At 43.0% G+C, this 15853-nt stretch overlaps 1 long non-coding RNA gene across 1 annotated transcript; it reads left to right on the top strand.

Moving 5' to 3' along the window:
• Window positions 1-11708: 11708 nt before the first annotated feature.
• On the top strand, window positions 11709-15816 carry LOC129207240 (uncharacterized). Its single transcript, XR_008577412.1, has 3 exons — window positions 11709-11816; window positions 12485-12545; window positions 14741-15816. It is a non-coding gene; the product is annotated as an uncharacterized LOC129207240 (long non-coding RNA).
• The last annotated feature ends 37 nt before the right edge of the window (window positions 15817-15853 follow it).

The raw sequence follows: 15853 nt of genomic DNA, 5'->3' as shown, positions 1-15853 counted from the left end.
CAGCTAAACCAACCACACAGCTGTTCTCTCACCTCCCTCCCACCCAATGGCTCGGGGGAGAGAATAAAAAATGAAAAAAAAAAGAAAAAAGTAAAACTTGTGGGTTGAGATAAAGACAGTTTAATAGGACAGAAACAAAAATAATCATAATCATAATGATCATAAGGATAATAATAATAAAAAACAAAACCAAGTGATGAACAGCACAATTTCTCATCACCTGAAGTCAATGCTCCACAAGACCCTGAGCTGCTGGTGCTGGGCTGGACGTTCAAAGGGAAGGTCCCCTCTACACATCGTGCCACTGATGCTGCATGGAGTAAGTGGGTTGCACTGATCACACAGCGGGCCCGAATAGGAAACCCCTGTTGCCCAGGAATTCTGGAAGTGATCATGGACTGGCCAGAAGGCAAAGATTTCAGAATATCACCGGAAGAGGAGGTGACCCATGCTGAAGCGGCCCCACCGTAGTATAAACTACCAGAAAATGAGAAGCCATATGCCCTGTTCACTGATGGGTCTTGTTGCATTGTGGGAAAGCATTGGAGGTGGAAGGCTGCTGTATGGAGTCCTACATGATGAGTCACAGAAGCTACCAAAAGACAAGGTCAATCAAGTTAATTTGCAGAGGTGAAAGCCATCCAACTGGCTTTAGATGTTAGTGAACAAGATAAATGGCCAGGGCTCTATTTCCGTACTGAATCATGGATGGTGGTCAATGCCCTGTGGGGGTGGTAACAGCAGTGGAAGCAGAGCAACTGGCAGCACAGAGGCAAACCCATCTGGGTTGCTCCATTATGGCAAGATATTGCTGCCTGGCTAGAGAAGATGGTTGTAGAAGTATGTCATGTAGTTGCCCACATACCCAAGAGTTGGGCCACTTGGTTAGTCAACACTAGAGGGTCTACCAATTCAGCTGCCCTGCCTCCTGGCTCACCCCCAGTTCCACATATGGAACATGATGTCAAATGGTGTGGAATATCCCTTTGGCCAGTTTGGGTCAGCTGTCCTAGCTGTATCCCCTCCCAGCTTCTTGGCACCCCCCACCTTCTTGTTGGCACTTGAGAAGCTGAAAAGTCCTTGGCTGCTTGGCAACAACTAAAACATCAGAGTGTTATCAACATTATTCTCATCCTAAATCCAAAATACAGCACTATACCAGCCACTTGGAAGAAAATTAACTCTATCCCTGCTGAAACCAGGACACCTAGATCCCATTCAGAGGCATGTGGATGTCTTCATATATTTAGCACTGAGCCTAGGTACATAACCCAGGGCTGGTTATTTCTGTGGGTGCCAAGATCTTGGATTCATCCCATGTAACAGTTAGCCTAAATTATTGTCTGGAGTTCTCCATTGACTTCAGAGGACCCTAGCAAGATTTTTCTTCCTGGCTAAGGTTCCCAAAGTTAGTGGGATGAAGCCAGCCAAAAGTGCCAGAAGTTCAGAATTGCAACATTCTATATTGCAACATCTAAAGCCTTTTGTGGATGGATCTACTGGGGAAATTCTGGTTAGGTAAATGCAGTGGTGTTTTACAATTGACTTTAATGGCCCTAGAATTCATTTAAAGAATTCTGTACAAAAGCTAATGCTGCTACTCTAGAAGTAGGTATTAACTGCCTTTGCTCCAATAATATTGAGGGATCAAAGGCATTCCTCCTAGGTCTTGCTGTAATGAAAGATGAGTTTTAACCGTTCTTTAAAAGCAGTGAATCTTTTCAATTCTTTTTTTCCTAAAAGCTCTATCAGATGTATTTTGATAGAGTTAGAATCATGTCCCTGTTTTCTTACTAAATGCTCCTATTTATATTTTAAAAAACCTGGCAGGTTTGCAAGTACTGAAAAAAAATCTCAAGGGGACAGCATTTTTGAAATGGAATAGGATTTAAAGTGAGAATTCATGAATATCCCTTTGGCTGGCTATGACTGCAAATCTTACAGAGATCTGTGACATGCTGTTATTCAGCAGAGGTTGTGTCTGCGCAGCCCTTTGCTCTCTGCCTCGAGCCTAGCTCAGCCCAGCCCCACAGTGGGGAACGATATGGGTGCTCTGGTGCAGGTAGGAGAGGGGGCCAGCGCTTGCATGGTGGCTGTGGCTACAGCTGGAGAGTTGGCTGTCAGCAGGGGTTCATAAAACCTGGATCACTTTCATGAAACTGGGCTACTGTCAGCCTTTTGGTTTGGTTCTTGATGAAGAAATTTAAGATTGTGGAAACCTTTCTGAGCTCAGCACTAACACACGTATCGCTAGACATCTGTTTTGGCTTTTGCTGGTTACTTCTCTTTTAATACTGACTCTACAGACATCAGAATACAAATCACCGTATTGCACCATGCGTCCTTAATATAGGAAGTAATTGTAGTCACTGCCAAGTAGAAAACATCTGCCTGAGGGAAGATCTTGCAGGCCTGGGACATGAAGGTGTTGCTGTTAGACCAGCGAGGAGTTATTCCAGCACTGCCCTGTTAAGTGTCTCAGCTCAGTTCACTTCATCTGATTGTGACTCCGTCTTACTTTTTTTCTACAGTGCCCTTAAACCAATGGATGAAAATGGCCCCAGGAGCTGAGAAGGGCTGGAAGAGCTACTGTCAGCTGGCATGGGATTAGATCAAGCATTGCAAGGGCTATAGGGTGGTAGGAAGGATGGTACTACTCAAGATACTGGTCCAAATTTGTATGCCTTATTGAAAGTTACTAAAAGCCAAGAACATATACAAAGGTAACTCACTATTATACTTAATGGGATGTTGGTTTTATTGCATGAGGTTTCCTTTATGTTACAGAGTAGTTGGACAAAGCAGAGTCTTGCCACACCAACAGGCATCATCCAAAACCCTGAAAATATTTCTGTATAAAGGGAGATGGAGGGACCACAGCTGCTCAATTCAGAAAGTAGATAAAAAAGTAAATGTATGAATAGAGCCAATATAGAGTGGAAGATGCACGAAATAATAAATGTTATAGAAAATCAAGGTCTTCTATTTACTCTTGAGCATAATGCCAAAATAAGGCAATTTGAAATGGAAGTGAAAAGCAGCATATCCTGAGTGGTGTATTATTAATTTATGGTATTGACTCATGCATCAAAATGAAGGATTTAGTAAAAATAAAAACAAGGAAACGTCTCTGTATGGAGAATGAGAAGATCTAAACCCTTTTAGACAGCACTGGACGACACAAGCCATGGGAACAAAAGGCAGGCTCCTAATTAATTTGGTTTCTTGTCCCTTCCTTTTGGCAGAGATCTGAACAGGAGTTAGATCATTTCTCTGGTCAGGTGTTGCAATGCTGTACAGACAGGTTTAACACGCTTGTGCTAAAATGCTCAGCACGGCTTGTGTGTATCCACATTTCCAGCTAAAATATGTTTGACGTGACTTCAGCTGCATGCACTATGGATACCCTGTTGTCAGCAACAGTTGCTTTTCACAGACTAAGCAATACTAAGGAAAATGAATTTGGCAAGAAACTTAACTGAAGAGGAGTACGCTCATTCCTGAGGTAACTCCACTGACCTCACTAGAGCTGCTCCAGAGTTCAGTCTAGCCTTGACCTGTTTTTCTGTAGTTCGCAAGTCGTGCGGCTGGAGAACTGCTTCTGCTGTTCCATCCATCTTTGTTCAAAGTAATAACAAGAGAATTAAAAAGGGTTCAGGGAAGGGTGACAAACATGATTGGAGCAGAGGAAAACTCTCATATCAAGGGAGATTGATAAGGTTGGAGTTTTTTCCCTTAGAGAGGAGAGAAATATAAAGGACACATAAAAAAGGAGACGAAATAATAAATAGTCTAGAAGGACTCATCCACACACCCCTTGTGATTCGCTGAAAGACCTGTAGAGGTTCATGACAACGTAATCAAATTAAGCTGCTGCTACCTGCCTCTCCCCGCTGGCTGGCTGCACACTTGGGATCTCTGTCCTGTGTCTCTTTTGCCTTTTGGGGTGTAAACGCTGAAAACCATTAGTATAGGGAAGGTAGGGCAGGGGCAGCTGGTGTGCCTGTTTCTTACCCATGAAACAGGGGTAGTCACAGAAAGTCAGAGAATATTCCAAACCAGAGGAAAGGGAGGTACTTTTCCACATAATACACAAACTTCCACGGAGCCAGACAATAAATAACGTTTGAAGAGATTGTGCTTTGTAAAAAGACTTTCCTGCATTGTAAGAGTTGCTGGTAAAGCTAGGTGCAGCTGTGCATGCTGGGGGAGGCTGCATGCTGGTTTCTCCATCTGTGAGCCAGGCTGGGTGCCCTGGCGGGTGGTGGTAATGAGAGGGCTACTGCCCTCCCAGCCTCTTGCTGTAAATCTGCCCCTGGCTGCTGCTAACAGGTATGCTAGCATGCTTTCAACAGCTTACAGCAGTTGGGGTTTAGGAGGAGTCCTAATGTGGCACATTCATTATGCCACCCCTGCTTAACGCTGGGGATCTCATCATGTCTCATGCCGACCGGCTGTCAGCTGTCCAGGTGGGATGGACAGGGTGGGATGGACCATGGCTGCCAGCACCAGGGCCATGTGGCCACCTAGTAATTTCTTCCCCAGTCAGGAAATAGATCCTACCTTGACTCCAGAACCAGCTATGTGTTGTTCAGAAGAGAAGCTTTTGCAAATAATTTCAGAGAGGGATCCATGTTTGTAAAAGGGGTCCTCCTTGTGCTCTTTTGAACTTCATCCTTTCATAGTTACATCTCTGGCCAATCCCTTCCTATGGCTGAGAAGACCGTCTAGTACCTTTTTGGATCAGTTAGAGACTAACACAACACCAAAGTCACCAAAGTTTGAAAGCCATAAATGGAAATAGGCTAAAATTACATGACATGCCTTGAACTTTTCTAGCAGCTTGTTGCTTTCAGTAAATGAAGGAGTACTCCATGGCCTGCTGTTCCCACCTCCACCTCGTGCTTACCGCTGGTGTTTGCCTTGGGCTCTGTTGAGCTGATGTGACTTGCCATGCGGGGAAAAACCTAACATGACAAAAACCAGGAACAGTGCTCTGTTGGGATGGTGACTGAACTGGCTGATTGCAGCTCAAGGGAGTGATGGCTGGGTGCTGCTTTTAGTTGCAAGACACTCAGCTTAGGGTTTGGGGTTGTTTGGTTTTTTCTGCTTGAGATAGTTTAAAATATATTTTATATATCTGTCTTCTACAACTGCTTTGATAAGCAGGTAGGTAATAAGGCATTGCGTGATGCAGCTTTCCCAGCTGCAACTAGTCCAGTCTCTTGATTTAAAATATGCATTGATCCCAAAGGAGCACGTACAGCCCAGAGCAGGCTGACTGTACCCGCTGGCTGGGCCACTTGCCTGGGCTGGCAGAGGTCTAGGCTACTGCTTCTGTGCCAATGTTTCAATACTATATAGTAAGCTGCTTTTATTTGGCAGAGCAATTTGATACCTGATGGACTGATTAAGAATCTCTTGCTCTGTTGGCGCTGCTTGCTTTCCAAGAACAAAGTTTGGACTCACTTGCTCTTTTACAGCTAGGAGCACCCCGTTTCATGCTACAGGGTTATAATGCACAGCTGGGAAACAGTAGACCTCCCCTACGCTGCTTTCACTATTAAAGGAAAAGTTCATTTCCCTTAATTGCCTCTCACATACTGAGAGCCTGTGCCAGCACGTGGGAAGATGCCTGGCTGCTCCTGCGGGATGTGCGGTTCCCTGGACAGGAGAGGGGATGCGCAAGAAGAGGCAGCGAACGTGCTTCCCAGGGAAAGGCAAGGCTGAGGTGTCTGAGGCTTCAGCCCCATCGGGGAGTTACCTGCCTGAGTCGAGCCGTTATCCTGCGTCATCTGAGCTGCGAGAGTCAACCTAGCATGTGTACGTACCCTGTGGTCAGCGTCGAAAGCGGTATCTCGCAGAGTGATGAAAGTGGGTCAGGGCGAACGTGGTTTCTCACACATTTGCAGTAGACTGGCAGCAGAAACACATCATCAGTTACCACAGTTCAGCTGGTGTTTGGTAACTCGGAGTGATGGTGAGATATCACGGGACTAAGTCTAGAAACATGCCACCTCGTGCCTCTGTATTTCATAGGAAACAACCATCACTACAATCTCTGAGGACTCACTCAAACGAGTTCCCTAAGCAGTCGATGATAGCGCTGTACTTTCTCAGTAAATTCAATTTTGTGTCAGTGTACTTCGTTCTATGAATTTTTCATTTTTTTGCTGCACGGCTTCAGCAGCAGCAGGGATGGGGAGAGCCACGTCTTTTTGCCTTTTGCTCGGTGGTTCGCTCACCGCACACCTGCGTGTGTAACCCAGCAAGCCCCAGAAAAGGTAAAAATGCCTCTCTCGTGCCTGGGCTGGCCACTCCGGCTGCCTGCAGGGATACACACGGTCATTTGGGAAACGAGAAGGACCAAGGCAGGTGACCTCAGGGACCAAGCCCTGGAGGTCAGCAGCAGATCCCCACTCCCAGCCTCCTGTGGTTTGTGCTGGGATGTCTGAGTCTCTGGGGCTTTTCTTTGTAACTTCTCTTTCTTCTTTAGAAAGTCTTCGAATTCCAGGAGTTTATTCTTGTCTTAATATGAAGGGATTTACACTGATCATTCTTGTTAACAGCTGCTAATGGGAATTTTATTCTTAAATCTCTTGTGTTTTGAAGTATCATTTAGTTTTCAAAGCAAACTCAAATTTGTAAGCGTTCATGTGAAGAAAAAACCTACCCGAACTAGCTTCTGCACTTCCTAGCTGATGTTACACAGCCTTCTCTGACTGGCTTTTAAAAATTGTTTTTATCTTAAGTATGTAGTGTTGAGCCCTAGACACAGAGCTTTACGGTGCTTATCACTTCAAACAAGATATCAACAACCTCCTCCCAAAAAAGAGCAGATTGTAGATGTGTAAGGGACTCCCTTTTTTCCTCCTGCAGAGAGTTTTTACTTTTGATATCAAAAGGCTTGGCTGCAGCGATTCCCCCAGCTATACCAGCCTGACTCCAGCGACGGCTGAGGCTGCAGGTGAGCGCCCTGCAAAAACTGGGGCACCCCCCAAGTTCAAAGAGAAGCAGCTGGAGCTGGATGGGACACACTCTGCAGACTCGTTTCCTTTCATTATTTTTTTTAATTCCTTTTACTATATTATTTTGCTGTATTTCTATTTATTTTCTAATTTTTCTGACCCAATTAATGTCACTTGAAAAGGTTTGTACACTCCTTAGAGGGGATTTGGGGAGAGACAGCAACTGTAAAGTAGATGCTGGGATGCTTTATCTAATAGCCCTCTGTGGCTGCCCCTCTGTGTTCTCCAGGCCTTTGTACATGCTAACCTGACTTAGGTGAGTTTATCTAAGGAATCTAAGCAGTCCTACAGATCTCAGTTTATGGGGGTTGGGTGGATTTGAGATGCTTATGTGAAGATTGAGTATGTATGTGGACAAAAATAATAGTAGAATAGAAGATTCTGTAAAGGAATTGCCTTCCTAACACCCAGACAAAAATAGTAGGTTTGTGTAACCTAAAGCACATAGGATGAGCTCGCTGATGACTGAGTTTAGGAATGCTTATTTAGGCCCCAAATATCAGGTTGCCAGTTTTTTTTCAATTTTAATGTATGTGAAGAAATGAAAGATCATTTGCAAAGTCAAGTGTAAAAGTAATAGCATCATGCAACAATTGCAACATTTTTTCAGGTGAACTTCTGAAATTTAGTTTGTATATTTTTTTTAAAGCTTTTTTTTTTTTTAAAGCTATAATTAAGAATTCCTTTCCCATCCTAACCTCTGGCTCACATCTATTGACCTGATGTCTTGCTTATGTATTCTTTTCTAGAATAAAAGTCACTTGCTTTTAGACTGAGCAAAATTTTCTCAAGGGGTCTTCAGTAGGAAAATGATAGAAAACATGGTATAATCATCTTTGTATCTTGTGAGATTTTCCCAACTTGAAAGATTCCTAAACCACTCTTTAGAATATGGATGCAAAGGTTAATTTATAAAAATATCTGGCAAATTATTTTTATAATGGCATTAGAAAAAGGTCCTGCATTGCTGCAAGTGAGAAGGGATGGCTATTTACCACTCCTGCCATACCAGCCAATCTCTAGAAATGTGTCTGGCCAAAACAAAAGAAGGAAGACAAGTGTAACAATCTGTATTTGTATTTTATTAACATTCAAAGTGGTTGCCTTTTCATGTTAATAGGCTTTTAATGATTTTGCATGGGAGAATGTCCTGTTTAAAGAAAGAGGGAACAGCTGATAAGTTCAAATATAGGAAAAATAATTTAATGTAACTCGTGTAGCATGGCAGCATATTGAAATTTATAATGTAACTTGTGCTGCCTCAGTTGTGAAATGCCCTCATCTTTATTCCACTCCATACAGTTTAGTAGTCAGCTGAAAGACTGTTGCTAATAACTGTTTATCTTTAGTACCTTCACTAACAGCATTATTTTGCAGCCCATTTTCAACATACACTGCATTGTAGAAATAGACCCTATATTAGATCACATCGTAACGGCCTCTATCCCAGAGGGCAGAAATAAGCTGCTTAAATAACTTCATTATTGCCTTTGTGAATGCTCGTACGGGCAGCTCTGAGACTTGTAGCTTGTTGGACGATGGGGCTGGATTGCTGAAGCGTGATCGCAGGCCGCCGTGCCTGCTCACTATTAACAGCAGTGGCGGGGTCTCCGGCGTGGCGGGGGGAGGTTTCCTCCCATACCCCTGGGGAAGACCCACTGTCATGATTTGGGAACGTGTTGATGGTTGATGGCAGGTTTGCCTCTGACGTATAGGCAATTCTGAACTTTATTAAAGCTGCCTTTCACTTGAGCTAAAGTGGAGGAAGGATTGAGAGCTGGGGGGGCTAAATTCACTAAAAAGGAAGCACCTGTAATCAGAAGCATGATAGGTAAATGAGTATAGAAAAAATAATTCAGTTGCTGCCTTGCTCCTGTTTACCCTTTCTTTTGAAAGAGCAGTGCAACTCCATACTGCACCTATAGATGCAAAGCAGAGTGGTATGTGACTTAGGGGCTTTACCTTACACAAGGAGGCATTGCTCTCCTAATCCATCAGACAGGTAAATTGCATTGTATTTAGCCAGTAAAAGGTGGATATTGGAGGAAACAGCCCATTAAATTACCATTTACTAGTCCTAGAGAGATGTTTCTGAAGAAATAGATCACAAAGATGTGAAAGAGCAACCAAGTCTCTCATCAGCTCCTGGGTTTGAGTTTGGAAAAAAGACAGTGGCGCCTGTCTCTGAGTGAGTCACACAGCTTAGAGTAAGTCCCTTTAAAATCTTCTTATTCATTACTGCACAGACGAGAGACATGTGCAAGTGGTAACTTGGATGCTGTAGGGGACTTTTCCACAACTCAACCCCAAAAATTCCTCCTGGTAAGCGGGGTCAGACCCAAGGGCAGAGGAGAAGCTGCCTACACCCCAGGACAGCCCGCGGCAAGTGCATGTGCTCTCAGCCACCCCTGCACCAGCCCTGGAAATAAAGTGGGGTTATCCACTCTTTATTCCTATTTTTGGTTTTGCTGGCATATCAAACCCTAGCACAGGCTGGGTGAGGCGGTGGGGACTTGCACGGCTCGGCAAAGGCTTCGGGCCAGGCGTTGCAGGAGAGCCGGAGCCGGGCTGGCAGCGCGGGGCTGCCTTTGTACCCCAAGAGGTTTCGGTCCCGGGAGCGCCTCGGTCCTCCAACCCACTCTGCCTCTCTCCAGCTCCTTCGGGAACGGCTTAGCTCATTAACACAGCAGAGGACTAATCAAGCAGCAGTGTTGACTACTTTTCCAGCTACAGAAAAAAACCCCAACCCTAATTTGGATTCTGGTTTGAGGACTCAACCTCAGGCTGCCTCCTGCAGATGAAGTTGCACGCTGTGGAGCTGACGGCTGTTGCAGATGAGGGTGGTGTGTGCGGGGCCAGGGCTGTCTGTCTCTCGGGGCTTCAGCAGAAATCCCACCTTCTCAAGAGGAAAAAGAGTTGTGTTTTTTTTCTTTTTCTAATTTCTTCCACTCTGCTCCAACTGACAGATTTCTGCTTGAGGTTTCCCTTTTGATGAACTGGTATTTTTTTCCTGAAGAAAAATAGATGCTGTTGAAAAATTCCCAGTCAGTTGTATCCAGGACAACTTCCCAGAGAGCTGGTACTGTTAGCAGTGCAGCGTGTGGTGAGAAAACCGGCTCGCAAATGGCCCTCGGGACTGGACCAAGCCTTCAGAAACAGCCCAGGGGTGTTGTAGATACAGCGGGTGAGCAGAGGGAAGGAAACCCAAGGGCTGGATGTCAGCGGTGGTGCTGGATGAGGTCCCACCATCTGCCAGCAGGAATGGGGGTCCTGGTGGGTTTCTGGCTCAGGGTGGGAGTGGGGAGGGGCAGTGGCTGTAGGGTGACTTCCAGCGCTGGGTCTTGTGGCGCTGATCCCTCATATGAGCCCATAGTGGCCATAAGCTGGTGATAAAGAGTTTGCAGGGTGGGACCTTAAGTTTGGAAAAAAAAAAAAAAGAGAGAAAGAAAAAAAAGTATTAAAATGAAAGCTTGACTTTGGATGGCCATATCTCATGGAGAGAAAATCCGGCTGCTGGAGCACTGCCCTTCTGCTTTTCCTCATTTAAAATTGCAAGTTGAAGTGGGAGCTGGCGGCTCAGTCCCTCTGCATGCACCCATACTGCTGTTCCCTGTGGTGGGACCACGCTTCACCCTGCGGCTTCCCGAAGCAGTGAGAATACTTCTGCTAGTATTACTAAAAGTAGTCTGGTTTTACAATGAAGAAAGTAGTTTTAAAATAAATCCAGGCTTTAAAAAGCAATGCAAATCAGTACTTTATTTCATGCAGTATCGTACATCTCATTTTATTTCTAAGCTAAAACATCAGTAACAAATGTAAACTAGATATCAGAAAATATTGCATACCTTTGTAACTGAAGTAAATATCCAAGTGGTTTTTTTTTTTTTTAAATTGCAAGATTCGTTGTATATTGTGCTTTTTTCTAATTTACAATCCTGAAAATTTGTTCAGTCACATTTGGTACATACCTAAGATCCAGTTCCAAAAGCACTCAGATGTCTTACCTAAAAATTCCTCTAACACGTTTACGAGTGTGTATCTTAAAAACCTAGCATCTATGTAGGTTTTTTACTGATTGACACAAAAGTGATGGAACTTTTTCTACTCTTCTGCAAGTTATAAAAAAACATATAAAGCACTGATCAGGTTTTCATCAAGCATCCCAGCAAGGATAAAAGCCAAACACACTTGACAGATACACTGAAAATCAGCTGAAAAGCAAAATGAAAACAATCTTAAAATCAACTCTGTTTGACAACTAAAATTTTTAGTCCTAGCCAATATCAGCTTTCTGGCTATAAATGGTCACAAAGCATATGTTAATGTCACTAGTGGGAAAGGGTCACATAAATTCTGGATTTTTTTATTTCAGTCAAATTGCATAACAAAGCTATGAAAAGTTAGGCTTCTGGTGTTACCTACTCTATGTTATGGACTTAGATGTATTTTTGCAGCAATACTTCAGTCTTAGTGCTTTGCAGAATTATGTTAATTTTCATACTGTGAGATCTATAGATCAATATGATCATATACATGTATATATTTGCTCATCGACACACTTTCTATGGAGTGAATAACTTTCACTGTTTTTTGTTATCACTAAGCTGATTAATCTAAATTGAATCTGTTAATGCAAAATAATTTATTTTTTTTTTTCTACTAACACATACAAATCCTTGCAGAAAGGTTCCTGGCTAAAGCATAGTGTTTCTAGTCCAAGCTGGGAGGAAAAAGGAGGAGGGAAAAGAAGATCAAGGAGGAACATTTCTTCTCTTCCTCCCGCAGCGCGTGAGTATCCGGGGCCCATCCTGGGATGCTGAAGGCCTTGATTCCAATCAGACCTCCCTGGCTTCAAACTTGGCTGGAGTGCACCCAAATACTGGATGGTAGCTGGGATAAGAGTTAGCTGGGAAGGACTTTCTGAGTTTCTTCTAATGAAATAATTTTATGCTGTCATTTTAGATAACTGTGCATTGACATAGGGACCCCAATCTGCTTTCCCTAAATCCCAGGTGAAATGCTTTACTCCAGCCTTTTCCAGGCTTTTAAATCTGTTTGTGGAAAACTTCCCAAGGTCATGGGTTTGCCTTGGGTTATGGAATATAAAACAGTTTGGACTCTTAGAAACTCTCTGGGGAGGGAAAGTATTTCCCATTCAGCTCTATTAAAAATAAATTAAAAAAAAAAGATTTCTTTTCTTTTTCACTCAGTTTTAAAAGTAGCTAAGAGATTGATAATTCATTCCTGACAGTTGTCTTTTCATGGAGCAATTGATGTACAAATGTTAGCAGATTAAACAAGCTGGTCTTGCTGTAGTGGAAAGTGCTGCAGACAGCAGGCCCGTAAATAGATTGAAAAGAAAAAAATGCTGGGAAATGCCTGCCATGAAATTAATTATGTGTTTAAATAGGAGTAGATGATTTCTGTAAAACCAAGAGTGCTTTTTAATCTTCCAGAGTGGTTCAGAGATTCAGTCCTCAAGTGGAAGAAGTCCTAGAGGGCAGCTCTAATGTGTTGGTAAGCAAAGGACACGGATCAGTGAATAAGAAGGCAGTATCTGTTTTATAAATACATAGAGACAGCTTCATCTCTGTAATGTATTCATCATGAAGCAGTAAAAGCACTTTGGCACCATGTCTTGAGGAACATTCAAGCTTTACTGTTATTGCAGTGCACTGCATGTCCCGCTTGGTGTTGCTGCACACTCAATGTATCTTTTGGGCTTGTAATTGGGGTGTGTTGGGGGGTTACTTCTTTATACAGACAAGATTTTCACGCAGTGTAAATATATCTGGCTGCAATTGAGTCAAAGGGACCAAACTCCTTTATACCAGCTAAGGATCTGGTCCTGTGTACTTAAAAATAGCCTAATGAGGGAAGGACCTATCTATCTACTGAGAGGTTTCGTGACCTACTTCTGCAGCTCTCCTCGTTGTTCAGGAAGGCTCTGCTTCTTCATCTGCTTGGTATCCCCCAAATCACTCACAAAAGCAAATTCCACCAGAGAGAGAGACAGCTGCTTCTGCATATATTAATAATACGCAGCTCTATAAATGATTAATAAAAGATACCACTGACTTTGAGTTATGGTGCAGTAATTCACACTTGGCTGTTCAGATGGCTCTCAGCCTTCATCCTGGCATTGCACAAGGCACCCGGGATGAATGATTACCCTGTCATGCAGACTGTTGTTTCTAGTTGCTTAAATTGAACATTGCACATGTCAGACGGGATCATACAGCTGATTATGGCACACCAGAGAGACCTTGCCCACCACATGGATGGTCAAAATCGAAATGATCAGTTTTTCAAATTGCTTAATGATTCATCTGTGGGAACGCTGTTAGCCATAGACTGCAAGGCCTCCTCCATCCTTTGGCCTGCTGCGGACCTAAGGCTGGTCCAAAGAGGTGTTTAAACATGTGATCATATTTAATCACATGTGCAGATATTTTGGTGGATCCTATGATGTGCCTAGTGCAGACCAAGGTCCTGCTGCTCCTCCAGTGATGGATGTGGTCATGTTGTCTTTTTCCAGCTGTTCACTCTACAGGAAGTCACTGCACTTTCTGCTGTGCCTCTCTGTGTTCTCCATGACGTTTGTGTTTGTGTGAGACCTATCCCTAAAAAGGGAATACTTCTTTTTTAAAAAGCTTTGCAAAGATGAGATTGTATTAAAAAAAAAAAGAAAAAGAAAACTGAGAAGCTGGGGACTTAGTAAATCAAATTGTCCATGTGTGATAGAGAACAGAAGCAGAAATACAACCTTGCCTGGTCACCTGTAGACAACTGAGCCAGCTCCCACTTACCTCCAGGTGATTCACTACATCCCAATGTCAATCAAAATGGATTAGAAGGATCACACCTGAAAAGTGCCAAGATTTCTTTGTTAATTACAAAGGGATCCTAGGGTGGCTTGCTCAGATATAGATGTCTATGCTCCAGAGCCCTAAAACTTGGGGAAGTGAGGCATAGCCTTTAAATCCCTGTTTTCCCCATCCTCTGTCACATTCTGTGGGGGTGACAGGACACAGGAGTTGTTTTATATGCTGTCTCCTTAGCACTGGTGAGTGAAAGGCTGCAGTCATCACTAACATCCTGTTCACCAAATAATTTTCAGTGTTAAAATGCTGCAGTTAAAAAGTGACTGTGCTGATGTGGAGCTTGTAGGGGTGTAAAATCCCCACAGAAACCTTGTCCCTGATGATGGTCTCAGATGGGAAATGGAAAAATCTGGTTGGGTTGTCCCAGATGGAAGGATAAGCTCCAAAGTATTTAGATCTGCAATTGAAGCCTTGCTCCTCTTCAGAGGAGAAAATGGGGCCTCAGGAAAGAGTTTGGTGCCTTTGTGCTGGTTTCTGAGTAAAAAAAACCGTTCAGGGGAAACAATGCTAATAGAGTCATCGCTTTGGCACATGAGCCCTGCTGGAAAGAAAGTCTGTTAATCCCCTCTATAGTCTCTCTATTTATACCCTTAGGCTGCACATAAACTGGCCAAGTACAAGAACAAAAGCTGACTAGAAATATCTCCTGTGACTGTTGTTCTCATGAGCTATTATCCCCTTTATTAAGGATCAGGCTAAGAACAACCTCTGTTAAGGACAATGTTCTGCGAAGAAATGTGATTATCATGCTGATTTAGGTGAAACTTGGCCCTGTGGCTTGCCTCTCCCTCTGCCCTCACTGCCCATTTTCCTTATTGTGCTTTTAAGTGGTGGTGCCATCAGCCAGGCTGGAGGAATGTCCCGACCCCAGCGAGCCCGAGGATCCCTGGACTTGCACATGCACCCAGATGAGTATCAGCCTAGAAGTACAGTTTGTCTTCTCAGCGACTAAAGACATTCAATAATATGGGGGTTTTTTCAATACAAAGGAAAAAAAATATCTTGGACTATGTATTTGTGTGTCATCTTAGAGACAGGATCTTCTAGAGAAGGGCAAGGCATGGGACTGTTCACCAGATCACTGGTGCCCTTTATCATGTTTCTTTACTTACGATCATTTTAGAAATTAATGTATCTGATATTTCATTTGTTTGTTTAATGTATCTGAAGCTCATTAACAATTGTGATTATCTTGTCTGCAATTTTTATTTCATGAAAATAAAAATCCACGCCAATGTCCTGTTTCACCATGACTGAATGGAGATATACCTTCTTGACCTGGATGGCAGTATAGCCCAGGTTCCTTTGTGTCAGTCATATCCAAAAAGGAAAATAAAAGAAAGATGGCTTTTCTCATCTTTCTGCAAAGTACATTTCCAGAGACTTTTGGAGAACTCTGTGCTTCATGGGAATGCACCATCGATTGGGAAGATGCTTTGGAAATGTAGAGTGCAAACAACCCCAGTGATTTTGCTAGAGAAAAAGGAGGGAAATTCATCATACTCGGCTGTACTGAACATGAGATTTCCTCTTTGGAAAGCTGTTTGTCTGCATCAAGAATAGCTGTGATGTACCTTAGATTCCTGCAGTTAGAATTGTTGAAAAGATTTGATTAGACTTATCTGTAACAGTTTTACAAATGGTGACCAAATGTAATGTTTCCATTCACATATTAGCAGTATGACTGAGGATATATCATTAGGTAATGTGGACTTAAGGAATCTATGAACAGAATGATAGAGATTCTTGAAGTAAAGTAATAATTTACTTTTTCAGACTACGTGGTTACAATTTTCTAACCCTTCCAGTATTGAACAATCAAAAATTTTATCTACAGGATACCCTGACCTTTCAAGTCATAATCCCATTTAAGGCCAGACAACAGGAATAAATTAAATCAATGCAAAGAATGACACATTAATTTGTGGGATTTTTGTACTT

The sequence above is a fragment of the Grus americana genome, chromosome 1 (assembly GCF_028858705.1).
Source record: "Grus americana isolate bGruAme1 chromosome 1, bGruAme1.mat, whole genome shotgun sequence".
Classification (NCBI taxonomy): domain Eukaryota; kingdom Metazoa; phylum Chordata; class Aves; order Gruiformes; family Gruidae; genus Grus; species Grus americana.
This window is presented reverse-complemented; position numbering and strand designations above follow the sequence as displayed.